Below are 23,038 nucleotides of genomic sequence, written 5' to 3' on the forward strand. Positions count from 1 at the left end.
TTTGTGGCTAGTACACACTACTAATGAACCCAAAGTCGGTAGTTAATCCAATGGATATTGTTGGTTATTTCGATTAGTCTTGTGCTCTTGAAGAAACCATTCAATGCGCTGGCTCCAGCTGTTTTTGGTAGATTTAACTAATATTTCGGTACGAAAATTCGTTTGAGAGGATGCGAGTTGATTTTGACAGTTGGTAAGGTGAATCGATAGGCAAGAGAAGATTCAGTATTATTACGTTGCAGGTGTATGGTTTCAAAGAAATAGAAGTTGTGATATCTTAAACAAGGTGTGGGCAATTTTGCTAAAACAGAACAATAGAAAATAAGTCATAGTCATACGACTTAAAGTAGGCTATACTCAAAGAGAGAAGGCATGCAGAGGGCGGAAAGTAAACCGAGGGACATTTGATAGAAAGAAAACAGAGGAAAGGGTTTGTTGGTTTTTAAGTCCAGGGCATTTTTCATCCAGGCTTTTAGGAATATAGTGGGAGGAGGATTTCGGATATAGCATGCGATCTGAGAGACTGTAGAAAAATAAAAAACATTTGTGTGTGAAAGTGTATTGTAATGTAGCTTTTGTATATAGCTTACTACACTAATTTGTAGCACTTAAGCATGTACCCACACAGATAGCATCCTACACAATGGGGGGGTGTGTTTGGAAGTGTTGTCTTTGGTTTGAGTCTATGGGGGTAAGGTTTCTATATCATACATGATGACTACAGAGGTACGGTTATCATATTACAGTATATCATGTTCGGAAGTGATGGATGAGGAAGTGTGAGGGGATAGAGATGCAGTTTTACTGCTTGCGGTATGCTGGCAGCACTAAGTATCTCAGCACATCCCTTTATCTTGTTAATAATTTTGCTTGATATTCTCAATCCCATTTCTCAATCTGATTGCAGCAGGAGATAACCCACTCTGATCTAATTGATCTGCCACTAGTTCATACATATTTATTTCTTCCACTGTTTGCACGTGGTCCTTTTTTAGTGGGCATTGGTGAATCTGTATACACTGTGGGTGGCATATGGAAGAATTCTAGCATACATTATCATCTGCCCAGTTTTATCTAGAGAAAATGTGTACTGGCTAAAACCACTTTTTTAGAGAGGGAGTGGCTTGTTCCTGTAAGACAAACGTAAAATATTTTGCATATTTGTCAAAAACATGCAAAACCTATTTTATTTACGAGTCTTGTATAACGCCTGAATCACCCCGTACGGGGTATCTCTGCGCTGGGACTGCCTGTGGTCCTACAATAAAGAATTGGAATAGCTCTGTTTTCAAAAGTTTCCTAAAGACTGAGAAGTTGGTGCATTGGCGTATCTGTATGGGGAGAAGATTCCAGTACCGAGGGGCTAGGTGAGAGAAAGCTTTTCCTCCCATCTGCGCCAGTTTGATGCGGGGGGTGCAAAGATATGCTTGATGACTTGATCTCAATAATCTGGTCGGAGTATATCTGACTAATTTTTGAGCCAGATAGCTGGGACCCAAGTTGTGCAAGGATTTGAAAACCATACAGCAAATTTTAAACTTGACTCTCTTTTTTTATTGGGAGCCAGTGAAGGTTGCGGAGAAGAGCTGAGGGAGTCTTGGGAGGTGCGTTGCTGACTAGGCGGGCCGCTGTATTCTGGACAATCTGCAATTTATTTAAGGATTTTTCTTTAGCTGAGATCAATAAGGCATTACAGTAGTCCAGTCTACTGATGATCAGCGCTTGAATAAGGGTTTTACGGGTTGTTAGGGGGAGGAGAGGAAAAACCCTTCAGAGAATGCTAAGAGTATGGAAGCAGGTTCAGGCGGTGGTATTTACATGTTCTTCTAGTGTTAAACCCTGATGAATACGAACTCCCAAATTCTTTTCTATATCTTTTGGGGGCGGGGCCGAACCTAGTTCCTCTGGCCACCAATTGGGGGACCATCTTAGTTTTACCTCACCAAATAACATTATTTCCGATTTATCCGTGTTCAACTGTAGAAAGTTCTCCCTCATCCATTGCGCAATACCTTTCATTCCTTCTGAGAAGATATCTTGGATGAGTGGATTTGATTTGTCGAATGACCGCAGAAGTTGCGTGTCATCAGAGTAGGAAATAGGGGTGAATCTGAGTCTTCTTAGAAGTCCTGCCAAGGGGGTGACATAGATATTGAATAATGTGGGGCTCAAACAGGAGCCCTGTGGGACCCCCTTGTTGATAATAGTAGTCTGAGAGCGGTAAGGACCGAGGTTGATAGTTAGCGTCCTGTTAGTTAAGAAATCAGTCAACCAGCTCAGGGTTTTGCCCCTAACACCTATATCCTTAAGGCGGGTGATAAGAACCTGATGGGATATGGTGTCGAAGGCAGCCGACAGGTCGAGCAGCACCAACAGAACTGCCCGACCATTGTCAGCTCCCATTCGGATGTTGTCAGTGACCTCCCCTAATGTTGATTCTGTGCAATGTTTCGGGCGAAATCTAGACTGTGATTGATCCAGGCAGTGAGTAGATTCAATGAACTCGGAGAGGTGTTTATTTCTATGTTTTTCAAGAAGTTTTCTATAAAGAGGGAGCAGAGAAATGGGTCGGTAGTTAGTAATATCTTCTGGTGGCAACTTCGAGTTTTTCCGTATGGGAATAATCTGAGCTGCCTTCCATTCAGCTGTGAGGACACCTTCATCCAGAGACCTATTGAGAATAGAACAAATAGGCCTGGCAAGAGTAGCAGACAAAGTGGCGGCGATTTTAGCCGGCATAGGGTCTAATGGTGAGCCTGATTTAGCGCTCCTTAAAAGAGTCAACTTCGGTGCTGGTGAGGGCTTGAAAGGTATCTAGGGTTTGTAAATCCGCCTTAGCGGGAGATAGTTCTATGTGCGGACCCGGGCAATGAACGGAAGTCGAAGTGATTTTTTTAAATATATTTTTCAATTTTCTGGGCTAGGTGATTCTCAATATTATCACAGAGGTTTTGTGAGAGGAGTCCATCGGTACTGCACGCTTTGGGATTAGTAAAAGTGTTTAGTATTTGGAACAGCGTACGGGAGAAATTTTCGGCTTTTTTTGATCTGTGTAGCTATATGTGATTTGCGAGCGAGTTGCAGATTTTTGTGGTAAGCCTCTAGAGTTCTTCTGAATTGATCTTTATCTACTGGGTTATGTGAGGCGCCATGTTCGTTCTAACTTTCTACAAAGGCATTTTTCTGTTCTCGGGTTGGACGAATACCAAGGGGCCTGAGCACGTTTGAGGGGGTTTAATTGTGATTTTGAAGGGGTTAAGTGATTTATAGTGGCAAGGAGATTGGTATTTAAGGATGCTAGTTGGTCCTCCGTACTATCGGATTCTCCATAACGGGGAGGGATGAAGGAATCCTGAAAGGATTGAGGTGTAATTTTTTGCCACTGTCTAAATTCTCTGGTGGATCTGGTTTTGTAGCCAACCAATTCATATTTGCCCTGAATCGAGAAGTCAATTAAAAAGTGATCAGACCACTCAAGGGGAGTCGTGGTATTATAGATAATATTCGGGGAGTTGGTTAAAATGAGATCAAGCATATGTCCAGCCTGATGGGTGGGATCAGTGTTAATTCTCCTTAGGTTTAGAGTGGAGAAATCAGTTAACAAGGAGAATGTTTCTTTTTTTCCAAGATTTTCCCCCTGCACATTAAAATCCCCTAATAATAGGAAGTTATTGGTGGTGATCACGTGAGGCGAAATTATTTCCAGTAAGTGCATGTGAGACGTTTACAGTATTCTGATCTAGAACCCATTTTAGATAATCCAGTGGCAATTTATCTTATTGTAAATTCATTGTGAGTTCTAGTGTAATGATATCAAGTAATCACACAGTACAATTTGACGGACCGTGCAACAGATAGTTTACAGGGAGTTGGGACAACATTGCCAGAGCTAGTTTACCAGGACCCATAGTTGGGCTGTTTTATAAAAATTCTCCCAGACCAGGCAAATGAAAGACCTCTTTTTTTCTCAGTAACTAATGTACACATAGGCATTATTCTAAGTCATTTCCCCAAGCATATGGGTCAATATCTTGCGTTCTGAAAAAGTGTTTACAAAACTTGCTCATCAACAGAAGTAATAACTTTTGATATTAATAGCCTACTGATCCAAGATATAATGGTGTGCCCCATCTGCAGACGTCTTTTTCAAGGATACAGTCGGACCATGAAAAAAGATTCAAATAAGCAGTTCACATCTATAACGAACACTTGAGGGGCATGGTCAAGATGGCAGCCGGAGCAGACGCCGCTTGGAAAATCTCCGCAGACCACCTGTCCGGAATTGCTATTTATCCTGCCCATCCCAGTGCTCTCATGCCCGCACCGACGCTCCTGGCTCTTGACGGGGGTGAGGGGCCGTGCGAGATGCGGTCTGCGGCGGATGGCCCAGGCCCCCACTATTTTGCCCTAGTTGGGGCTGGTGCATGCTGCAGGTGTCTGGTTGGCCTGCGCAGGGGAACCGGTAGAGGGTCTTCTCTGCCCGCTTCTGCGTTGCTGTCACTGGGGCTGATACCCCCCCCAACCACCTTGCTGGTTTTAACTGACGCTGCAGGGGGCTGCAGAAGTGAAGAGGACGTCCCGATCAAGGCCACACATCGGGGCTGCTTACTTCCCTGCAGCCGGGAAGCGATCACAGCTCTGAGATTGTTCAAGACTGTATCCATGTACAAAATTATAATGCATTTGTGCTAACTAAAAAGAACAAGCTACTCCCCTTCATTAATACTGTAACTGGTAGCTGCTCTAACCACAGGTTGCTCCCCATAGGATATCCCTGAGGCACGAGACTGAATCCGGAAAAATTGTCAGCAATGCTTCTGCAGCCTGATAGGTGAATCGTGCAGCTCCATGATGACTTCACACTGACCAAAGGGTGATAGAACCGTGCGCACTGACGTCAATTTTAGCATTTCCATTCCTGCACCCACAGAGGCAGAGCACAAAACAAATTGTTGGTGACTGAGCTGATCTTTATCTTGGGACCTTTTTAGATGTGAAAAAGCGGCCATTCCACGAAATGGGAAAGTGAGCGGGTAGTGAGTAATCTGTGGTTATCTAAAGTATCCACTGGAAACATTTATTAAAGGTAAATTACTCTTTTTTTTTTCTCATGGATACTTCTAACTGCAGTCAGCCAGTCAAAACCACTTTATTCGGTTAATAAAAACCATAAAAGTACACAGTGTACAACATATACCACAACAATAAGGATACAAATTTCATAAATAAACGTGGGTAACATAAAACATTTAATCGCCAAAAACATTTTTTTAAAAAGGCAGAAAAAACAGCTACCATTAGTTAAGATAAAGCTAGAAAAGGCTGAATAAAAAATTGCTCCATAAGATCTCAGGAGAAGGCGAACGATCCAGATTACATATTGTCCAGCGGAACTTCTCAGAGGGAAAGGCAGACATTAAAACATTCATTTAGTCAGGCTGAAGTAACCGGAGTACATGACATAAAGTGACGTTTTTTCCTTTGCTTAACAGCGGCCACTAGAAAGCTTGCAATATTAAGTCTCCATGGGGTCATTCAGCATCTGCAAATCTACTAGTGCAAGTCTGACCTGAGTAAAGCCTTTTCCCTTTAAGATGGGTATTAGAAACTTTCTACGCATATCGCTAAAGTGATCACAAAACATTATAAAGTGCATGGTGTCCCGAGTAGAGAAATTATCACATGTGCGTGGCCCTTGGTCTTTCACCCTACTCCAACCCTGCGGTTCTGCTAGGAGACCATGCATAAGGTTAAAACGAAATCGGATTAAAAGTAAGTGATGGTAAGGCTTAGTGACAATTTTCAGATATGGTTCTACTAGTGGTGAGGTTTTTAGAAAGAGGTATGCTCTCACCATGGGTTTCGTTATCTCCCTCGCCCCTCTCTCTCTCTAAAAACATCATGTTTAAAAAAGTGGGTTTTTATTTTTTTTTTAACCCACACCAGATCCTCTTTCCTGATATTTTCTGGAGAGTCAAAGAGTTTGGTGCGCCCTAGATTACTTAAAATTGTTTTTACATATCGTAGCCCCGGAATACAGCTTGCTGTCTCCATGGAAACACAATTGAGTACAACAATCCCACCTATAGCTGAATTCAGTGTCAGGTCGCCTTGGGTAATATGTATTTTTCTCTCCTAATGCATCTTTAAGCTAGATATTGTGTTGGGCTGGCTTCGATATTCCCTGGTCATGTTCCCAGGATCAGACCATGTATGCAGAACTCGGGCAGGTTTTATAAATACAGGCAGCAGTGTTCATTCAAGAAAATTTTAAGAGACTGGTACGAAACGCGTAATAGTACCACATCGCTGGCACAAGTAAGTGGATAACATTAAAAGATGTTAAACGATGTCTGCCTGAATCTCCAATCAGCCGGTCCCTCGATTTCCCTAAAGACTAGAGCTCTCAACCCTAATTTAGGCTGGTCCATGGTTATCTGCATTTCAGAGAACTTAAAATGTCCCTGTATGCCAGTTCTCCTCTGACTCCTTATCCCACGTTTAAGTTTGTTTAAATATTTAAGTTTTACAAATGCTGTGAATCCACTATGCCTTAGTCTCCAGTGACCAAGTCAGTCTAAAAACGTCTGAATCTCCGAACACAGTAATATGTTTAGGCCTAATTATGTTGCGTGATAGTAGCATGCACAAGTTGTCACCTCAACCAAAAATAACTCCACATACTGAGTGCCTAAAGTAATGCAACTCTGCACTCTAGTCAGCGCAACGTAATGAGTTTAATATAGCATGGATGAATTAAACTCATTACATTGTGCTCACTAGAGTGCTAAGTTGCATTACTTTAGGCACTCCGTATGGGTAGTTATTTTTGGTTAAGGTGGCAATTGAACGTTGTTTGGTGATGTTTAATTCAGTTTTTTATTTACTTAGATTGAGTTATATTACGTTCGGTTGAGAATATTTTTATTTTCATATGCTGTCATACTATATTCTTCCATGTGCAATTCCAAGTTACATTTTAAGGATTTTGGGGGCCATGGGCCAAACACATTTTTTTGGGGGGGAGGGGGGGCGGCACTCTTCACAACAGCTTTGAATTTATGATCAATTTCAGCTCTTTCATACCCTATTTGGCGAGGTAACTGTAACAGGCAGGCTGGTACAAATTGTAAATGTGTTTACATCTACTGTTCAGGCCAGGATAGTGATGTGTGTTTTCAATATAATTCAGCAGGTCACTAATGCTACATATGAACATGCCACTTGCAACCCAGCGTTACACTGTGTCCTGAATACCTTAATTTATTAGCCTTACACCCAACATACATACTTCTGTGGTGAGGTGCACTACAAGTGGGTGTTATTTTTTGATTGCTAAGCTTTCAAAAAATTGCATTTTTGGATCTCAAAGACATATTGGGGGAGAGCATGCTCTTCCTTTGCATAGTACTGCATCTTGCCTTGAACTTTACTTACTTGTATCTATATGTGTTCAGAGTACAAATGGGCTGTGTATTTTGACAAATTTCTGTCTTGTGACAAATTTTTGCTTATACCTGAATCATGTGGATTGGTGTTGACAAAATTCTTAAACTTTGCAGTCAAAACATAATAGAAAAGTGGACTAGTTGACAATCTTGTTGTGGTGGTACTGGCAAAGGACATGTGGAAACAGAGGATTTAAGCAAAGGGCTGCTATTAAAATGACCTCAGGCACTCAGCAGTGCACACAAGCAAGTGCAGAAAGGGCTGCTGGCCTCAACAGCCTGGCCCTATTATTTACTAAGGACATATAGGTAGGTTTAATCCCCTCCCATCCCCCCCACCCAACGATCTACTTGGAATTTATAGGGTAGGTCATGCCAGATGTAAGTGCACCCTTTTATATAGTTTACCCTAATGCATGTATGTTTTCATTTGAGCTTTCAACTTAACACTGGGCCTGGTTAGACTGAGACTTTAAGACTTATCGGGCTTTATAGAAGTCCTTCCATTCCTCTATGGCCAGGACAGATGAGGGGGCAGTCCAGTGAGTGAGAGGAAAGTAAGCACCTGACCTGTTTTAATATTCTTCATTGAATACAGTATGACTCTACAGATCAAGTGTGTTTGGTATTTTACAGAGTACTTTAAGGGAAAAAACGCAATGTCGGATTATGAGTCAGGCGAAGGTGCTGCAGAGGAGTTCTTCACATCGGATAGCGAGGTATATTCGGATGCAACATCTACATCGCAGGCAAATTCCTTGCAAGAGCCACCCAAGAAAAAAGCAAAAAAGTGCGTTGTGAAGTACAGACCAGAATGGGAAATGTCACACTGCAACATCCTGAAGGTGCCAGAAGATGTGTACAGGGCCAGGTGCAACCCCTGCAGTAAAGACGTTTCAAAGGCCCATGGAGGAGAGAGTGATATCAAAACCCATGAGGCAGAAGCACAGCATTGGAAAAATGCCTGAGGCAGGGCGAAGATGGCCACAATTTCATCTTGCCTGCAACCAAGCTTCCAACCAGAAGTATCCAAAGTAAGTCATTGCTTGCTTCATCATAATGTGACATAGGTTTTATGTAATTCATGTACACTTTTCTTGCTTTGTCACACTCCAAGACTCCCAAACTGATTAGACTAACCATCTAACACATTTTTGTTTCTTTCTTTAAATGTGCAGCAGTGTTTACCAAGTCAGGTTGCCTCTACCATGCTTTTCTCACTCTGTTTATAATAAGAGCACATTATAATTGCTTTTGGGTTACAAGCTTTAGTTTAAATTTGCAGTTCTAAGCCCCATTGTGGCCACTGTTTTCTTTACCAATGGAGATTTTCTTTGCGTGATTATACCTTTTGTGTATTCTTTTTTTAAAATTTTAGGTCACAGCTGCAGAGGTGACTTGGATGTACCATGCTGTGAAGCATCATCTACTACCGCTCCCTGGATTTTGGCATCAAGCAAAGTAATGTATCCCAAATCATCCATTGCGATGAAAGCATCCTGTAGCCACACAAAGGCATCGAGCATCACTATGAATGTGCTTACACCTCTATTATTGCAGCAAGCACAAGAAGACTTAAAAGATGGATATTTTTCCGTTTGCAGTGATACCTCAAACAAAGGTAACATTAAACTCTACGCACTTTTGTTGTGGCACTTTAATTTCACCTCCGGTGTGGCCTACACTCTGCTGGATTGCCACGAGGATGCAGCAGAGACTGCTACAGCTATTGCAGAGCAGATCACAACAAAATTAAATAAGCATGGGTTGAAAATGGAGCACGTCTCTGCATACTGTGGGGAGAAGTGTCGACCATGTACAACATCATTCTGCGTTCCAGCTCTTGAAGGGGGCAAATGGAGACATTCTGCCAGCAAACTGTTCTGCCCATATCCTGCATAACTGTGCTAAACAATCCATTAATTGACTTTCAATGGATGTAGAATCCTTTATTCTAAATGTCTACAGCCATTTCTCTTCTGCAAAACAAACAGCAGAGTTGATAGTTTTTCTCTTTTGTGGACCTAGAGTGGCAGCCTTTGTTTCGGCATGTCCCAACACGGTGGCTCACGTTGTTCCCAGCCATTACTCGAGTGTTGAAGTGCTGGGCAGCACTAAAATCCTATTCCCTTTGGCCAGAAAAAACACCCACAGCAATATGGGATTTTCTAGGAGTGGGGAGGCCGCTATGTCACAAGGCGAGGTTTACCTTTTCTTTATGCTCAACATTTTGGTCATTTTCAACACATTCTGCATCTGGAGAAGGATGGGCTGAGCGCCCCGAAGGTACCAGGCATCTTCAGAATATTAAGGAACAACTTAAAGGACAGAGTGGAAAATCTGTTCTTTGGTTTCCAAGTCCACACTTATTTAATATCCCATGACTGAGTTAGGTGCAAGCATGAAGTGATTTGTGGTTTTTTTTTTGTTGACCTTTTTGGAGTGCTCCTTAAAGTACTTAGAAAAATGGTTTGATTTTTCAGAGAGCCATTATTTGTTCGCAATAGAACCATGCTGCTTAAAAGAAACTCCCTTTCCAGCAGCTATGCAAAGCTGCCGATGCAGTTAATTTGATCTGGCATCTGTAACTTTAACATTTATTTAAGGAGTATAATATCATTGTTCCTGCTATTCGAGCTGTGGCAGGCACCAACTTGCCATGTGCGCAGAAGTGGCTGAATGCTTTCACAAAGTTGCCTTGTGATATTCCTAACATAAAAAAAGTAATATCATTTATACTTAGCTTGCCAGGCAGTAATGCACCTACTGAAAGGATTTTTTTTCTCAGTTGAAGTTCACCTGGACTGACACACGAAATAGGTGTGATGTGAATCTTGTTACGGCAGAATTGGAGATCCAGGCGAACATGAAACATTCCTGTGCTGACTTCTATCAAATAGCTCTTAAGAAAAAGAACTTCTGAAGTGCGCTAGTTCAGAGGAAAAAGTATTTCAAACACTAGCTCCAAAACTAATATTACCGGGTCTAAATCCTGTTATTTCCGTGGGCAAATTTTGCTTGGTGTTCTATACTACCTTTTAACCTACTATAAACTTATTTTGACTTGTACGTATGTTTGTTGTGTATTTACTTACGTACTATTGCACAACCTAATTTGTAGTGTCTGTAAAACTTGCCCTTTGTCCCGAATTTTTGTCCTGAATTTTGACACTTTGTCCTGAATTTTTACCCTTTGTCCTGAATTTTTGTCCTGAATTTTTACACTCCCGGTCCTGAATTCACACCCATGCCAGTTGGTCGCCCTAGTCATATGGAATCAGAGACTGCTGGATGATCCTTTCCTTTGGGATGCGTATCCTTGTAGCACAATTTGTATTGCCTTTTAGAAGAAACAAAGTTGAAGACTTCGACGCCTTTACTTAACGTGCCCTGTGACAACATTGTCATTCGTTACCACTGACCATCATTCAGTAAGGATTTGTGCTCTCTGTGGTTTTTTTCAGCTCTCCCAGTGAAATCTCAGGTTTTGTGGGTTGGTAACTTGATTCATTCCTATCCGTTCGCCTCCAGCACTAGTTAGTAATCTGTAATCTCTCCTGTCTTCGGGCAATTGTGCCTACTGTAGCAAGCCCATTTGCTAAATAATTTGGCAAACACTGTGCTTTACTTGCGAGTTGCAAGAATCTCTACAATTGAGACAACGGTCTCTGGGTAAGAGGAGGTGACACATGCCTATTACAAGCAACTTTTTAAACCGCTGAAAGTACCATTCTCTCGTCATATTAGCTCAAATGCAAAGGTAAAAAGATTAGTTTGGGAAAGGTGAGAGTGGGAGCATGGGGTCTTATTTATACCCCAAAGTCTAGAACATGGTTTTTCTCTCCGTAGCTGGATGGCATTACTAAAGAGGCAGAAAAAGGCCCTACTCCTTACACTAATACAAATGCACGCTGACCGGACATTTGGAAGAGAAAAGGTAGGGGCTTTGCACAAACCCCCTGAGATTCAGAGCGAGGAAGGAATACATACACAAGCTGAAACCGTATTGACTCTAACTGCTTCCCATTTGCCGCGGGACTAGGCCCTACCCCGTTTCCAATTACTTCTACAGCTTGCTTTCAGATTGGCCGGAAAAAGGGAACAATAAACAATGCATTTATAATCGACGTGCCAACCTTCTCTTCTTAAGTAGCCACTCATTAATGTCACCATAAAGTTACTGAACGGTAATTGGTTAGCATGCCATATGTCATTCATTTTTACATTGTTGGGAAATAAACGCACTAGGTGAAAGTCTTGAGTGTGCCTCTATTACAAACAAAAGTGACGACAGACTATAATCAGAACACACTGTAAAGAACTAGAGCGCTATTCTTCCATCAACGTTCAAGGCACCCATCGCCGGATACTATGCCGTTACAGGAAAATACCTTTTGTCATCCGCTTTCGTGTGCAGTCACAAGATAAAGAAAGGTGTTCTTATTTTTTTTGATGTTTAAAAAGGGTTACTATTTGATAACTACTAATACTTAAGCCAAAACTTTGCATGGCAAACCTAGGGGCAACACAGTGTGGTTATTGGTTAGCATTTCCTGTTTTTGTTTCCTGTTCTGAGGTGGTGTATATACAGTTTTATAAAGTATTAGCTGTTTTTTTAAATTTATTATTAAAGTCTTGTTTATAGTTGAGCTTTGTTAGTATGAGTAATGATGTACTTGTCAGAACGTAGAATGTTAGTGGTGAAATAGAATGTTGAGGCATTGGGATATAAGATTTTATTAGGGACATGTTGTGGAGGAATGCACTCACAATGCACCAACAGAGTATTTCCATATAAGATTTCTTGCAGACACAACCTGGCACCAGTACTCACAAAGGTGTCAGCAGCAACTGACCCCAATGGAACAATGGAATTCCCTCCGCCTTACAATCTAAGGCAGAGCCATATAACCAGAACATATGCAAATCTAAGACTGTAACTACATCGTAATATATCCCCTTTCCTCCCCCAAGAAGAAAACAAACTAGAAAAAAGACCAACAGAAACATAACTGAAAAGTACAATAAATGCTGCCCATGTATAAAGAACCAAATGAGGTGCCTGACCCTAGACCACTCATCTGCCAAAGTCGTCCAGGTAAGCGGCTGTCATACAAACTCTGGAACTACACTTGAACATAGAAGCAACACTTTCTTCAAAAGAGGCACCATCACCGTGATTCAGTTCACCAGCCCTGACTTCCACATCCTTCATTAACATTGCTTCTCAACATCCATCATCCCTGTGCCTTATATATTCTCCTCCCCTTTTGATATAATGCAATGTTCCTAAAATTCCACCTCATTGTTCTACAATGTGACAGTATATTTTCCCACATCAAAAATGTAGATAGGACCTTTAAATTTGGTAAGACCCCTCTTTAATTCTTCTGGATCCCCCCCCCCCCCAATCCAACGATAGCCTAGACAAGTAGTTAGCTTGCACATTCCTCCAACCCTATCCCTCCAACCCTGGAAAAATTCCAAGGTATAAGAGTATTCTTGAAGCCTAGCCTGCCACTCCCTCCCTATCCCCCCCCCCCCCGCCCGACAATATTTTCATCAGGGATTTGTGACCCATGCGCAACACAAAACAAGCACCCCAGTAATAAACACGAAAATACTCTACATGCCTTGCATTGCCCTTAGGCGTTGAGTAGCACTCTAGCTTCCTCTGTGACGCTGTTGTGCCAGAGCGGCCGTTCCAGGCGACGTGACTGCTCGATGTGCGTCACTGCTCATGAAGCAACACCCGCACCAGGGTAGCTCAACCAGGAATCCAAAGCTGCGACTTTTGAAATGTAAGCAAGCAGTCTCACTCGAGCCACAACAGTCAGACGTGTTAAGTAAAGGATTAAAGAACAGTATTGAAATCTCCCAGGTGTCTCAAAACACTGGTGTCACTTTCAATGAGTGCGCCTCCTACAGTGAAAACGGGACCACTCGGGTTGTGCCTAATTCTGTTGCTATCCTCCTCCTCCGCACTGTCCAAGTCGTCCTAATTGGATGGTACTTGTGGAGTAAAAGAAACGTGACCTCTTTCCTTTTCAATTACTCTAATCCTTCACTCCATCAGGTGGAAACAAACCTCATCAAGTGATGAAGATTGCCAGTAAGTACTTCACGTCCCTCATCCTCATCCTCACTTGATGAGGTATACCCAAACCAAAAAAGGCCTTTGGCAACAAAAACTCTCTTCAACTCTACACTCTGTAATTTTAATTTTGATGCTCTCACCTTGATCAGGTAAAACATAACTGACAGTCAGATTTTTCTGTACTTACTGTATCTGCCAATGTTAATAGACTTAGGACGTTTAATATCCAGTAAATGTAACAGACTTTCATCTTCAGACACAGGAGTTGGGAGGAAGCAAGGAAGAACCACTTCCTGAGACGTGTGAAACCATGAGCAAATGTTAGGCGGAAAAGGGATCAGATTTCAGAACTACAGCATCATCCAAAACTCTCAAAAATGGAGGACGACACAGAAGAGATGAAAGCTCACTCAAACATCATGCAGATGTGATGGCTACAAGAAAAGACACCTTAAGAGAGAGACATTTTAAATCCACTGTTCCTAAAGATTCAAAAGGATGGTGCTGAAGACATTTCAAAACAAGCGGAAGATCCCAGGAAGGAGCCATATGTCAAGAAAAAAGCCTCAAGATAGAAAAGCATCTAAACAGTGTGGAAACAAAGGACTCAGAATTTGAAGGAAGGTCATCAACCCGAAAAGCCTTAATTGAATACCACTGTAGATTAACAGTTACTAAGGAAATGCCTTTCTTAAACCCTTGTAACAAAAGCTCCAGAATAGAAGAAAAGTCAAAAGAAGCTGCATAGATTGCGTAAAATATACACCAAGAATTTCAGTTAGACCGATGTTTAGAATAGGACTTCAATGTCGAAGGTGTTCTCGAACCTTGCATAGTGTCAACCACCTTTGAGGAAAGACCTTTCTGTAAAACTCTCAGCCTCTCAACCTCCACACACACAGTGTGATCTTCAGATTGCTGGCTGTGTTCACTCCCCTGAGTCGTGGAGGAAAGAATGACTGAATCCAAGGAGGATACTGGGCTTTCCTCTTCAGGGGAGGGAACTGTCGCATTCGCCCTTTCCTTCAGAATTTTCCACCACTTCAGAATCAAAGGAAACTTAGGAAAAGTATAAAGACGTTTTGTTTTTGTCACTGGATCTAAAAGGCATCTGCTTCCCAGGCACCTTCTTCGGGAATCTGTGAGCAGACCTCTAGAAGTAGATGGTCTTTTTTGGAGGTAAAGAGATCCAGGAACGTGACTCACAACCTCCAAAAAATCTTCCTTGACAGTTGGATATTCTGTGAAAGACACTGTGCTTAAGTGATCAACCTCTACATTGTTTGCCTCTCTGATATGAATTGTTGAGAGAATGTGAATGTGTGCTGCCCTGGTGATTTATATGTGTCCGAGTTACTGTAATGTCAGACCTTAACAAGGCATTGCACTACTCCAGAAAAGGTTGGAACTTCAGAAGAACTCAAAACACTGCTGTTAGCTCTCTCTAATTCGAAGATCTGTCAGCTTCCATCTGATTCCATCTTCCTTGTACTGCATGCTCGTCCACGGTTACTCCCCAACCTGTTCAGCTTACATCTGTCGTCAGAACCTTTGGTTGAAAGGGGATGCATCAGATCTCCTCAGAGTAAATTATTTGGCTCCAACTACCACCGCAGACTCTCCTCGACCAGCAGAGTAAAAAGCACAACGGTTTCCAAATTCAGATCACCTTGCTGCAGGAACTTGTTCAGGTGCCATAAAAGAGGACATCGATGCAATCTTGCCCAATGAGCCGTAAATGCACAAAACGCCATATGGCCTGAAATCTGCGACAGAGTGATCGATACGTCTTGGGAGTTTCAACATTCAATCCTGTGGAAGAAATACCCTGTCCTAGTCTGTGCGGAACCTTGTTACTATAAATTCCATGTCTTTTTCTGCAGTCATGTGGCATTTTGGAAGATTCAGGAGAAACCCATGGCATCTTAGCATAGGAATGGTCTCTTGTAACGCTTGCAACACTTACTTGAGACTTGGCATGAATCAACCAATCATCCAAATATGGAAAACTGAAATCCCTTGGATGAGCAATAGAGTCCCAACGACACCACCAATTTCATGAACACTCTTTGGGCTGAGCGAAGAACCAAAGGGCAGTACCTGAAATTGCCAATGACTGTTTTGGAAGCAAAATCTGAGTTTTTTTTAATGAATTGCTGCCATGGGAACATGGAGGTAAGCATCCATCAAGTCTATCGTAACCATATAATGATGCCTTTGAACCAAGGGAATGTTTCTCTGTAGTGCGTCTATCTTGAATGGAATTTCCCTTGGGAACTTGTTCAAGACTTTTTCAAATTGATCACTAAACTGAACCCCACTGAAACCTTGGTGACTAGGAAAACAATAGAGTACACCCCCTGCCCTCTGTGGCATGGAAGTACTGGAACAATTGCCTTCTTTTCCTGCAGTGCTTGTATTCCTTCCAATAAGGTAAGCTTTTTCTCCAGGGAACAGGAGTTGGAATTGTCCCTGGTTCGTCGGTCGTGGAAATTAATTTGATTTGGTACCTGTGCTTCACTACTTTGAGAACCCAGACAACTGTTGTCGTCATTGTCTATGCATACAGAAAATGGTGGATCCGTCCTTTAACTGGACTCAGGCATATCTAGGATCATTGACCTTAGACATTCCCTGTCTGATCCTATTTGGATGTCCCTGGAAAGGTTTCGACTGCTTTCTGCCTTAATTCTGCCTTTTTGAAGGTTGACAAAAGGAATTTATTGAAAAATGGTGCAGCATAAGAAGAAAAACAAATGTTTTAGTGTTTCCTAAAAGAGTAAGAATGTTTCCTTTCTTTAAAAGGTTTGTTACTTTTCCTCCAATGAAGGTCCAAACAACCTTTTCCCCTCAAAAGGCAGCCGCAGCACCGTAGTTTTCTGTGCTGCATCCATGTTCCATTCTTTTAAAAATAAGTTCTGATGAGCCGCAACTGAGGCTCCACAGGCCAAAGCGGAAGCCCAATAGTGTCATATGAAATATCTGAGAGTCATTCAATCTGCCTTTCAGCTTCTTCCAATAAATGAGACCCATCCTGCTTCTCATGAATTGCTTTAACAAATTGACTTAGTCAACAACAATTGGGAGCTATAAGCATTATAAACACCAGCTCTTAAAGCTAAATGTGTCCCCGAATACACTTTCTTGAGGGCCTCATCAACTTTGTTTTCAGCTGGATTTTTCAAGATATTTTCCTCTGCCATTGAGTAACTTCCCACCAAGCTTGCAACCACAGTGGCTACATCAATTGAATCTGGTGAAACTCCTCTATTTTCTCAAAAGGGTAAAGTTTTCCCAAATCTTGGTAAATTAATTTTGTCGGGATAAAAATTACATCCATCACAAACTCATGAATTGTCATTCCTGCACATGGCGGTTTTTTGTATTGCCTACCTTTTTGAAGACAGGTGTTTCATCCACTTGAAACCCCATATTCTTTTTAACATGTTTAAAAATTTCAGGAAGTACTTCTCTAGAAACGTACTTTTTTTTTCATATCGGGCGCCGAAGCAGAAGTCATCTGAGTCCCCAGAGTTGTCACATCAGAATACATGCCACCCTCCATTGATTCTTTCACCTCCCGCTTCTTTCCTTTTAAAGATGCCAAAGTTTCCAAAATGAGTCTTTTAAGTCTTTCTCCTCAATAGACCTCCTCTTCTTTTTTTTATTTCTTTTTTTTTTCTCTTTTCTCGAAGGGGGATCGAGAATGTGATGGGGACCTCCCAGATGAATTTGAGGAAGGAGAGGAAACATGCCTCCTCTTATCAGAAAGCTTCCCAATTAAATTTTTTCTTTCCTATTTAACACCAATCTGTTAACTACATCAACAGGATCCCAACCCACCTGCCAATGCAAAAATACTGCTTTAAATATTGCAAGGATGGAAGCGGAACCGTGCGCGGAACCCACTTCCATGCACAGCGAGAATAAATGCTAAACCACTAGAGCGCTGCCACCCTAAGCAACACCCATTCCAAAAAGGCCTACCATAACAGTCCTTGAGTCACAAATATACAACAATTGGCTCCTCCAAGGGCATTGAGAGACCTCTTCACCTCATAAGCCACGCCCTTGAAGAGAACGCAAATCCCTTCTGTGGTAAATATTTCATTACCGGTACTATTTTTATGCGGTAAAGTCTAGTAAGAATAACTCAGTAAATATAAGAGGCAGAATCCGTGGTATTAGAGGTTCTAAAAGGCTTTATTCCTCTACAAAGGAAATACAATTCGAATTGCAGGCTTCACACTCCATCACCATGAGGGTTCAGGAAGGAAGGCGATACATTATTGACAGGTAATCACTTTTATAAGAAATGCATTATAGTGTAACAGATGCAAGCGGCGTAACAGTTGATAAGAGAGATAAAATATGCATACGTAACCAAAAAGGCGGACATATAGGCGTAACTTAGAAAACGTCATTATACATGATGTCACAAGTGGGTGGATCCATAAGAGAATCCTGCAATGTCAGCAGAAATATTTGGCAGAGATGCGTGCGCAGCCGCATGACGTATGATTGACGTGCAACTAGAGGGTGAAGGGGACTTGACATTTAGCCCTACATGTGGAGACAGAAGTCTGAGGGGTCATGTCAACCTAATCCCAAATCATATCTAATATCTTATGTTTAAAGAACTGTATTATCCAAAAGGAAAGGTCTCTCGGACGGAATCTATTCTATACTGACTGTTAGTGCGTGTACAAGCGTCTAAGTGTCTACATGAGATGCGAGGGGGCAGGAATCTTCCATGGTAACAGGGGCTATGAATTACTTGCATGAGGACAGTGAGGCCTGGCCCCTTGCACGGTAGCTGGAGGAGTGTTTACCTAAACTACTAGACAGGAATGCATCGGATGAGGAGCTGAGCAGATAATCTTGAAGGTGAAATACAGTTTTTGGCAGGCAACGGGCTGGATCAGGCACCGTTAGCCGCGCAGGGAGTAGGACAAAGTTCATGGATACAGATGCAGGCTCGGACTGGAGCTTTCAGGGGCAGAAGGCAGGAAAAGGCTTGATGACAGAATTCAGGGCCTACTCGCCTGAGTCTGTAAAATGTGGAAAGTGAACCACATAAAGTCGGTGGCCTTTCATACTTAGGAATGGCATATCTGACCCATTCATGGCGGATCTGAAAAAGGACATGTTGACGGTGGACGCACATGTATTTGCGTCTTCAAAACTGGAACTGGAGGGAACATACATGTACTTCTAGCATGCACATGGAGCCGTTGGGGTCTACGATAGGGGACATAACTGATCACAAAATTCATATTTCCTCATTCCCTCCTTGTCCCCTACGGACCCTCAGGAGATATCGATCTTCATCAATCCATCGATCTGTTCATATAGCATCATTTGTTCGTCTTTTTTCTTCCGGGATTTTGAACGAAAACTTGGAGGTGGGATACACGATGTGGCACACAGGCCACAAATCGCTGGCCCACATTGTAGACATAAGCAGCAACTGAATAGTATGAGAAAGCCAATACCTAGGAAGGATAGGATCCTCCATCCCCAGGCGGACAACACGCTCCAGAACCAACCGGACCAAGTCCAGGTGCCTGGACTCTGGTGTATCTGGCTTATAATCTTATGAAGGCGGGTTATGGCTTTATATACTGACGGTGAATTTTCTGGTATGAGAATGCAGCAACTTGATCCGATGACCCTACAAGCTCCGCCCCTATCGGCCAGGATGACGTCAAGGACAAGACGATTTTGAAGCACAACAATCCGCATAGCAGACTGCTCTTCTGTTAAATTGCCTAAGGCGGAAGTAGTCTCGTTTACTACTGCTTCAAGGGTTCTAGTTAATCTACGTATCAGTTTACTATTAGTGACTGTTCCTATATAAGGAAAGAAACCTTTATTGAAATCTGTATATTGTTCCCATGCCGTTTCAGTGTAGTCGACAATCGGGAGATCTCTCTGCTGTCTATTGTGTACTAAATGGGTATTTCTGTGATAATCAGGAGGAGCTAGGAAAACAGGTGGCAGAAGGAATGCTATGTAACAGGTACCATCCCAGTCTAGAGGTAGACGTATATATGCGGTCTGGCCACATATGAAGTAGGAATGACGGGAAGCTCTGAATGTAGATTTGCCTTGATCACTGAATTTTATTACAGTGGTGCATTTACTATGGCCCATGTGTATGGAACCATTCTTTCTTACACATAATTCCCCTTTAACTGGGAATACTGACCTAGCGGGCAGGATTGGTGTGGCTTCGGATTCAACATTCAGGATCATGAGGTTAAGTGTAAAATTACCTAATCCATATACTTCATTTTCTAGATCAGTTCCTGTTCTTTTGGGAAGTCCCTCCTTGTTAGGGTAACAGACTTTAAGCAACACTAGGTTCAGGTTTCCCCATACCCAGTTGTCTTGATAAACTGCGGAATTTGAATCTAGGGAATTAATCAAACTAAACCATGCTCCACAGGAGCCATTGTGTGTGAACGGATACGGAAAGAGGGGCAAAACTCCCTTATAGTTCTGATAGGGAGGGAGTCGGCCACATATCCAACAATTTGTAGCGTTGCTGGTCTGATGGGAATGATGTAACATACTAATAAAAGTGTTATTGCGCAGCGCAAATCTATAGGACAACTCATGCGGAGGTAATTCACTAAAAGAATGTTCAGCAGTAACATTATAAGCACGTTTAGAAATAGGGTAATACATATGAAGCAGTACACTGGTCATGATGATCAGAAAACTTAGAAAAAACAAAATTAATAGTGTTACTGTGCAATGGCTACGAAGTGATTTACAATACGCATGCTTTTTAAGCTGCATCTGTTGATTTCTTTCTCTATTCCGGTCTAGAGGATACATGTCAGAGACAAATTCAACCGATTCACCTTGGAGAGGACTTAAACAATCAAATTGTCTGACTTTCTAGACCTTAATTTCAGTTTATAAAGTTCCGTTTTCGTGGGTTCAACCAAGGGAAGCTTTGAGTCTGTCTGTGAGGAAATGCAGGGTTTAGTGTTCACACTGGATGGTAGTCCATAAAATTTCTTGATATGACTCGAGTGCAACCACCCTTTACGTCCCTCGATCTTCTCGGCTGTCCTTGTTGCTAGTAGAACAAGTTTTGGCGATTTCCACCTAGGCTCCAGTTGGGTCTTTCGGTCGAAATTCCGTACCAGAACCAGATCACCTGGAACCACGTCATGGGGCTTCACCTCAGTGTTATCGGGAAAAGATGCAGCTACCTGTGAACGACAAGATTGTAGTGCAGACATCAAGGAAGCCAGGTAATCTGTCAGCATATTACAGTCAACATCAGTGATTTTGCGAGGTATAGGCGTCCCCCACATATTTGGTGGTCTACCGAAGATCACCTCGTACGGGGATAGCCCTGTTCGAGAATGTGCTACCATTCTCATGTAAAAGAGTGCAACTGGTAAGGCTACTATCCAATCGACACCTTTTTCTCTACATATTTTGGACAATCTAATTTTCAGAGTTTGATTATGGCGTTCCACGAGACCTGCTGCCTCGGGATGTCGGACACAGTGGAATTTCCATTGGTAGCCTAACAAAAGGGAAACATGTTTCATTAGTTCGGATGAGAACGGCTGGCCGTTATCTGAGTAGACAACACGTGGCAAACCATACCGTGGGAAGAATTCTCGAACTAACTGTTTGGCAGTAGTCGGGGCAGTGTAATCTGAAACCGGGTAGGCTTCTGTCCAACGGGAAAGAGCACAGACCACTACGAGAACATATTTGAATCCTCGACATCGTTCCATCTGGATATAATCCATCTGGAGGACTTCAAAAGCATGATCGGGAGGTTGAAATCCACCCTGCTCTACGGGGATGCTTTTACCTGGATTAAACTGACAACATATCATACAGGTACGTACTTTCTGTTTGGCTGCTGCTCGCAAGTGTTTGTTGAACCAAATGTGTTGAATACTGTCTAGCATAGCTTTTTCTCCTAGGTGCGCTGGACTGTGTATTGTGTTAATGATGACTTGAACCATGGAATCGGGAAGAAACCATATAGATTTTTCCTTCGTCATCCATCCTTGATCCGTTTGGATCCCTCCTAATTCAGTCCATTTCTTTATTTCTTCTGGTGTAGCATGTGTCTGTATGTCAATTATATCAAGGGCGGGATCCTTAACTATCATGCAATGTGTTGGCGTCGGAGCTATTGTCTTTGTCGCGTCAGTTGTATGAGTCTGGTTCTGAGCAGTCTGTTTAGCTGTTCTGTCAGCTAGGTCATTACCCTGAGAAATGATATCGGTAACTTTTGTATGAGCTTTGCATTTCATAATCGATATTGCAGTAGGTAAATGAATCGCATCTAATAGGGCTTGAATGAGGGGTCCGTGTTGGATGTGGGCACCGTGAGAAGTTAAATAACCTCTCTCTCGCCACAGCACGCCGAAGTCATGGACGACTCCGAATGCATAACGTGAATCTGTGTATATGTTGACTTTCTTATCTTTGGCTTGAGTACAGGCTTGTGTCAGAGCGATGAGCTCTGCTGCTTGAGCTGACAAAATGTTAATACAATTTGTTTCAATGACTTCAGTGTCTGTTGTGACTGCGTAAGCGGCCACTAACTCTCCTGTACTTGTTCTCATACATGAACCATCTACATACAATGTCAAGTCTGGATCTGATAAAGGGATATCTGTCAAGTCTTGTCTGGGTTTTGTCGTGATAGTAATGACTTCAATACAATCATGTGCTAATGGATCTGTTCCATTTACTGGCAAAAGTGTGGCAGGATTTAACGTATTACAACGTCTGATTTCTATGTGTGGCTGAAACAATGTCAATTCGTAACCGGTGAGTCTCGCTATAGTCAAATGTTGTGTTTGTGTGCGGTTCAAGAGAACCTCTACAGCGTGTGGTACTTGTACTGTCAATTGATGTCCTAACACTATGGCATCGCTTTGTCTGATTGCTAAAGCTGTTGCTGCCACTGATTTCAGGCACGCAGGAAGAGCCTGAGCTACTGGATCTAATGTACTAGAGAAATAAGCACATGGTTTGTGTGATCCTGCTTGTTCCTGAGTGAGTACTGACAAGGCAGTACCTTTGCGTTCTGTAACAAATAGTGTAAACTGTTTACTGTAACATGGTGTTGCTAAAACAGGTGCTTGGCATAAAGCTCTCTTTAAGCTTTCAAAAGCATGTGTATGTTCTTGAGTCCAAGGGAGGACAGTCGATGTGGCGGCCTCCTGTGTTGTCAACTGGATGAGTGGTTTTGCTAGAAATGCATATTGAGGGATCCACTGCCTACAGTATGAAGTGAGGCCTATAAAAGCCCGCACCCCCTTTTGTGTCTTGGGTGGTGGTATGTTAGCAATTAACTGGATGCGGTCGGGTGTAAGCTGTCTTCCCTCCTTGGACAGCGAGTGCCCAAGGTAGACAACTCGCGGGACACAGAATTGCAGCTTAGAAGGGGACACCTTGTGCCCCTTGTCGGCCAGAAATTTTAAAACCGTCAGTGACG

At 42.4% G+C, this 23,038-nt stretch overlaps 1 pseudogene across 1 annotated transcript in view; it reads left to right on the forward strand.

Moving 5' to 3' along the window:
* Nucleotides 1–12,097, forward strand: part of LOC146784067 (uncharacterized) — a 35,046-nt pseudogene extending 22,949 nt beyond the window's left edge. The window contains exons 3-4 of the transcript XR_014970490.1: nt 8,085–8,482; nt 8,827–12,097. The product of XR_014970490.1 is annotated as an uncharacterized LOC146784067 (transcript). The remainder of the gene's footprint in view (nt 1–8,084; nt 8,483–8,826) is intronic.
* The last annotated feature ends 10,941 nt before the right edge of the window (nt 12,098–23,038 follow it).

The sequence above is a fragment of the Triturus cristatus genome, chromosome 11 (genome assembly GCF_964204655.1).
Source record: "Triturus cristatus chromosome 11, aTriCri1.1, whole genome shotgun sequence".
In the NCBI taxonomy this organism is placed as follows: Eukaryota; Metazoa; Chordata; class Amphibia; order Caudata; family Salamandridae; genus Triturus; species Triturus cristatus.